Genomic DNA, 7,165 nt, shown 5'->3' with positions numbered 1-7,165 from the left:
AGAGAGAGAGAGAGAGAGAGAGAGAGAGAGAGAGAGAGAGAGAGAGAGAGAGAGAGAGAGAGAGAGAGCGCGAGAGCGCACAAGCATGGGAAAGAGGGAGGGAGGGGGAGGGAGGGAGGGCTCAATGAGAACCCTGGAGAACAGCTAGCATGGTCAGCTATCCTCAGCTCAGTGCTGGAAGATTTAAGCAACACATGATGAAGTTTGCACTTTAAAAGGGCAATCTGATAGCTAAGTGCTATTCTCTTTCTCTGGGACAAAGCTCAGCATCTTTTCTTTTTTTGGCTTAATAAATGTCCAGATCACAAACACTTTGAGTTTTGTGCGTAATATAGTGTGCCATAATTTCTCAACTCTCCACAGAGTATGAAATAACCAGACATGCATAAATGAAGGAGCTTAATGGTATCCCAATAAACTTTATGTATTTATGCCAAAATATGAATGCCATGAACTCTTGATGTGTGAAGTCATGAGAAATGTTCTTAATTTTGAAAAAAAAAAGTTTGGTGCATGCCTTTAATCCTAGCACTCAGAAGGCAGAGGCAGGCGGATCTCTGTGAGATTGAGGCCAGCCTGGTCTACAAGAGTTAGTTCCAGGACAGGCTCCAAAGCTACAGAGAAACCCTGTGTCCAAAATCCCCACCACCCCAAAAAAGTACGAAAATCATTCTTAGTTTGTAACCTTGCGAAAGGAGATGGTGGCTTTTTTGTATTTTATTGTAGCTTTGCTGTAGTTTACTAACTTGTATAATTTTTTATCTTTTCCTGTACCTCTCATGATACTTTTTAAAAATATGGCACGTTCTTAAGTTCTTTCTAGTTTTTCAGCACTCTAGTAAAGAGATGACCAATTCTAAATGAAAAAAAAAAATGAGACTATAAGTACTCCTTTTCTAGTTCTTTACCTTACTATTACATTTTCCATGGACGAATCAGTGTAATATAGTTGGCCTATTCCATTTTTCCACATATGGGATTTTAAGAAAAAAGGTAATTTTGTCTTTTTCTTGTTTAATTCCTTCCAGTTAGATTTGGTGCTTGCTTGCATTCAAACCAATACTTTGTTGTTTTCACCTTTTCTTTACCTGGTAATATCTTTTCTAAATTTACTTTTGTCATCCTGTAGTCATTAAAAAAACACAATGAAAAATACTACAACAACAAAACATGAAAGTAGGAGAGCGATTTAGGAAGGAGCTTGGTGAGGGCACATAAAAGCAGGTAAGGGATGACTTTGATCAAAGACCATCTTTATATTATATATTTATATGAATATAATAAGAGTTAAAAGAGGGATTGTAGAATTGAGAATATCAGTAGAGTAAATTGTATACAGGTGTTATTATAAATTTTTAAAAAAGATTTATTTATTATGTATACAATATTCTGCCTGCATATGTCCCTATAGACCAGAAGAGGGCATCATATCTCATTATAGATGGTTGTAAGCCACCATGTAGTTGCTGGGAATTGAACTCCTTTGGAAGAGCAGCCAGTGCTCTTAACCTCTTAATTAAAAATTTTTAATTAAGCAAAAAGCACCAAGCTGCTTGCAACTGTTGGCTGTATAATTGGATAAACTGCTTTCTTTATATTCATCAAGATGAATACCATCCATGTGATTTGGGATCTATAAAAAAATGTTTTACTTATTCCTGCTTGCTCTTTTCTTGTATCTTACCCAAGCCAGTGGAAATAGTAAGAGCAGACTTGGTCCAAATTCCATTTGAACTTTATTCTGTGTGCAGTGTTAGACAACTTAATAAGTTCTTGGAGCTGAAGTTTTCTTATGTAATTCAAAACTGCATGGTCACTGATGGGAATTTCCACCCACCTTTCCCTTTTAAGCATAACCTTTTATCACATGACTGTAGCCATGTTGAATGATTTGGGAGAAGAGCAGTCATCATATGGTATCAGAGACAGTATTTGTTTTGATTTGTAGATACAGACCTAGACAGTAAGAACCAACTAGAGTAGTGGTTCTCAACCTTCCTAACGCTACAACCCTTTAATACAGTTCCTCATATATTAGTACCCCAACTATAAAATTATTTCGTTGATACTTCATAACTAATTTTGCCACTGTTATGGTTTATAATATGGTTTCTGATATGCAGAATATCTGATATGTGTCCCCAAAGAGGTCACGACCCGCAGGTTAAGAACCACTGAACTGGAGTATCCCAGATAGGAATTACTGACATTTAAATAACGATATACATGGTAAACATGGTCTCAACTTTTCATTAATCTTTCCTTTGCCTTGTCCTTTTTCACTTCTGAAAACCTAGGTTTGACAGTTCTCTGGAAGACCTACTTAAGAGCGGACCTCACCCGCCTGCAACTACCCACGTGTTAAATATTCGTAATCAAATAGCCACACTTTCTAAAGTAGCAGCCACTTACTCTAGGTAGAGTTCTTTTCTCCTCAGTTGTTTCCATTTCAATGCTGGTGATAAATCTAAATACTAAACTCACTGAAAATGAGAGCACGATCATGGGTTAAGGAGCTGATGTCATTATTCTTTGTGTGCTTTGGTTTGGTTTTTAACTTGTAATATAGAATGAGAAAATCTGTGTCTTGTTTATGCACTTTGTGGTTTGCTAAATGAACTGAGTTTGGCTTAAGTCTGTTCTTAAATTCAATCGTGTATCTCTAAAAGAAGAGAGAGATGTTTCAAACATCCCAGACATGTTCTCAGAGTATAGAGGAGAAAGATACTACCTGTAAGACGTTGATAATTCTTTCATATTATTCCTTTTATCATTGGATAAAGGAACTTCATTAGTTTCCTCTTCTCCCAACTACGGGATGGGTTAGCTGATGTATTTTTAGCTGACTATTTTATACCATGTTTCTATTTATTACTCACCATCACTTTTCCCCAGTGGCAACTGCTGCCTCTAAAGAGAGTGATTCGGAAACCCAAACAAACATTAAATCACTAGGTAACTGTTCATCTTAGCACGCTTTGTCATTCTGCATAAAAAGCATCTTTATTTTCTCTCTCCTGGCCCCATTCTTCTTTTTCTAACGATTCATAGTTGTTCAAACTTAGCCACACAGTTCCATTTCATGAATTACTTAAAAAAATGTGTACATCACGTTTCTATATTATGTTAAACTGACTTCCTGTAGTTTCTTCACTTTTTTTCCAGTGGTTTATAAAGCTATGTCTGTGGAGTTGGGTGCTTCCCAAACTCTTTAGAAGAGATTGTAGACCTAGCCTCCCTCACAGTTTCCTACAGCTGTAGCCTGTGTTGGGGTTTGGCTCATGATGTGTTGGAGGTGGTCATTGTGTCACAAACTTTTAAAGCAAAAGTAGTTAGAGTGTTCTAGTAATGTTATTAGTAACTTACACCCAAAGAGGAAGAGGGAAATCCCACACCATGTTTTTTAAGACTATCCTGTTTAGTTTAAAATGAAAAAAAAAAAACTTAATTAAAATTTGATAACCAATTTTAGGAGTACATTCCTATTGCTGGAATGTAATTTCCTGACCATATATTTTATTGTTTGAAAAAATAAATACTTTAAGTCTTAAGGACTCTTCTGAATATGAAATTTTATCTCATTTAAAAATGTTACAGAGCTAACTCAAAATAGAAATGGAGAACGTCACAAAGAAGGGGATGTTTTGTTAATTTTCTTGTATTTTATATTATTTATATTATTGTATAATGTTATTTATATTCTTGTAATTACTGTTTATTTTTGAAAAGAGTCTTACCATCCAGAATAATTCAACTTAGATTATTTTAAAGTTATGTCTTGTTCATGTTAATAAATGTTGCTGCTTCTGGACGTGTAGGCAGTTCTGCTTCTAAAAACACATCTCATTAAAATGCCATGTCCTTGATGTACATCTACTCTGAGACAACACTTCTCACGTAAAGCCTGTTTAGGAAGATCTCCTTATCCCTGCTTATAGAAATCCGGTCTTTATTTTCAGATTCAGTTTCTACTTTGTTGTATATGTGTCACTCTTCCAATATGTGTTATCGATGCACTTATCATAGGAGGGGGTATAATTGATATTTTAGTGTACTTGGTGACAAACAGTCTGCCTTAGGTAGGCTCACACATTTAGTTTAAATGTCTGGAATTGGGGACATATAAGTAAATGCCTAAACACTCATCACACTTTTAAATGAGTGGCTCACCTTTATGTCTAATACTGAACTAGAGTGCGTGCTGACTTGTGTTTATTCTGCTGCCTTTTCTTACTTTCATTTCCTCTTCCTCTGTCTTTCTTTCCCTATCAGTGTAAGCAGCTCTACAAGGACTGTAGAAGGTTCTGGAACCTTTTCTGCCTTCTCCCCTTCTGCTAGATACAGTGCTGCAGTTGTCAGTGGTGCGGCTGCCACTGTGTCTGCTGCTCTTGCTGCAAAAACCAGGTAGAATTGTGAGTGTTGTGTCTGTCTGTGGTCCCAGCAACCTCCAGTGTCTGGCAGGAGAGAACAGACCTGACCCGTACAGTTGTAGGATTCTGTAATGAGCTCCCCCTCGTGTGGTGAGCATTTCATACAGGTTGTGGGTAAATCCATGGGACTGGAGAATGTTCTTTAGTTGCTCCCTGTCTCTTTTTGCACGGCTGCCACTTACGTGTGTCTCCGAGGTGTGCCCACTATTATGGAAAGTCTTACAGACTTTTCATAGCTTTCAGTTGTGGTTGAGGCAGAATCAGAAAGAAATCACGTATCTGTTGAGGCGATCTTATTCCACAGCACCGGTGAACTGAAGCCTAATTGCTCTCTGAAGCAGCCCTTCTGTGATCTTTGTTTCTATGTTACTCCTATCACATTTATTGGTTTAAATGCTTTTGAAAGTCAGCCTTGAGTGACTGTAGTGAAAATTTCAACTTTTTTTTTTTTTTTAAGATTAAGTCTCTCTGTATAGTCCTAGCCATCCTGGAACTCATAATGTCTACCAGATGGCCTCAGACGCACAAAGATCCACCTGACTCTACTTCCTAAGTACTGGGATTAAAGGTGTGTGCCACCACGGCCAGCCAAATTTCATCAATTTTATTTCAATGAGTAAAATAATATAATGAATTCATAATATTTCTATTCATTCTTCTCCACTGCTTTGCATTGCTTTTCTCTCTTCCTCCTTCCTATTTATCTCTCATTCTTAAAGGAAATATTTCAGATCATAGACTGAAAACCCACTTTCTTCTGTGGATACTGCGTGTTTTCACTGAAGCCCTTCTTTGAATGCTTGCCAGGCTCTCCGGCCCTGAAAACTCCCAGTCCCTAATGAATGCACTTTGCATCAGCACTGTTCCCAAGCCTCTAGCTTTTTCCTGTCTTCAGTTCTCCGAAAAGTCAAGTGGCTTTATCCAGGTTAAGGAAAGCAGGTACTGTGGGAAGGAACATGGCGCATGGCGTGTGGAGGTTTGCTTCCTCTAACAACGTATTAACTATGGTAACCGGCCATATGAGAAAATCAAAGAACTGTTTATCCAATTTGAGTTAGCTGCAATTTCAGTGTAATGCATTTTAGTGTACATGCATGCTATTTTATTTGCTCATCAACTCACCTTTTAATCCTCTGTGATATCTTTTACTAGCACATTTGATGTTTGGTATGAAGTTATGAGTGTTTGAACTGTAGTGGAATCCTGACTTTTATCACATGACTATAGCTGTAGTACTTCTTCTAGAAGCTTGAATGGTTAAATATAAAATACTATATTATAAACCATTTGCCATAGAGCCCAGAGCTAGGTGGATATCATTCCTTTCGTCAACTAGATGTAGAATTTGGGTGCTTGCAGAAGAAGGTGGAGAGGGGTACCTGTTGTACGAGTCTGGGTGGGGAAGAAATAAACATAGTACAGAGAATAAGGCTATCCAGAGCCCATAGTAACACAGCAGCAGGAGAGCTGATTTAAGCATATAAATTATAGCCGAGTCTCACAGACCTTGACCAACATGCTGTCAGCTCTCCCCTCTGTTAGCGACCATGCCCACTTCAGTGTTTCCATCATCTGCCTGAGTGCCTCTCAGTTGACAGGGCTGTCGCTTTGTAAGGCACAGGGTTTGTGCTTTGAGTGTTTCCATATTAGGATTGCTCCCTTTGTTGAACCGCATCCATCTTTGTGAAGATTGTATTTATGAGTAGTACACAACAGATAACCGTGTATCGTCAGCCACATAGATGTGCAAGGGTTGCCAAGGTCTTTTCATACCTTGGGCCATCTAGTATTGCTCCTTCTGACAACCAGACTCACTAGCCTTGGCATTGGATTCCTGCCATCCAGTTTACTGCTTCACAGATTTGGCAGGTATCCTACAGGTGAATTTTAATTCCTTCAGATGATAATATGGTAATGATTTGGACTTGAGTATTTCTGAATTTCATTTTGGATATAAGCTCCTTTTTAAAAGTTTAAATTTTCTAGCTCATTATTTTTATGATCCACGTGAGTAATTTAATCTCAGAATAGAAAGTTCCTGTGTATAGTATTTTAAAGCTAATTTATTGGCCATGATTAAATATATTGAAGATAGTTTTTTCATGATTTGGATATGTTTATTAGCCTTTCATATGTTAAGCTCACATTCTATACCCTAAATAGGCCGAACACCTTATATTTATTCTGTTTGGGTTGCATGGGCTTTCTGTCACCAAGTGTAAATTGCCTTTTTTAAAGTTTAGATAGATAGTAGTCTCTGGAAGTAAAATAATGGCCTATCCCAAAGCCTTTAAAAGATGATCATTTATCCACTATTCAGTAATCTTTGAACTTTTTCCATTAATGTTTTTGTGTTGACTTTAATGTGTGTTCAACATTCATATTAAGTGGCACTTTTTACTATTTATAAGAATTATTAAAATTCTTAAATTTTTCATTGTATAGTATGTTTTAGCATTTAGCAGGTTTTAACTTCTCACTAAACAAATAAGGAATCATAGAAGATGATGACACTATTAAACTTAAATTTGAGAAAATAAAAATAAGGAATGATATTTCAATAAAATTCAAGTATTCTATGATTTCTCAAAATTGTTTAGGGTCGAATATTCTGGACTACACCTAGGTTTTTATTTCACTATAGGAACCCACATGATTCCTATGCAGTCATTCACATGACTGTGAGAGAGAGAGAGAGAGAGAGAGAGAGAGAGAGAGAGAGAGAGAGAGAGAGA

The 7,165-nt window shown here is 37.1% G+C and overlaps 1 protein-coding gene across 6 annotated transcripts in view; it reads left to right on the top strand.

The window, feature by feature from the left end:
* Pdlim5 (PDZ and LIM domain 5) overlaps positions 1 to 7,165 on the top strand; it is a 163,838-nt gene that overhangs the window by 111,870 nt on the left and 44,803 nt on the right. The gene's annotated exons all lie outside the window — the stretch shown is intronic.

Source organism: Microtus ochrogaster, chromosome 21 (assembly GCF_000317375.1).
Source record: "Microtus ochrogaster isolate Prairie Vole_2 chromosome 21, MicOch1.0, whole genome shotgun sequence".
NCBI classification, from domain to species: domain Eukaryota; kingdom Metazoa; phylum Chordata; class Mammalia; order Rodentia; family Cricetidae; genus Microtus; species Microtus ochrogaster.
The sequence above is the reverse complement of the archived record's forward strand: the minus strand, read 5'-3'. Positions and strand labels throughout refer to the sequence as shown.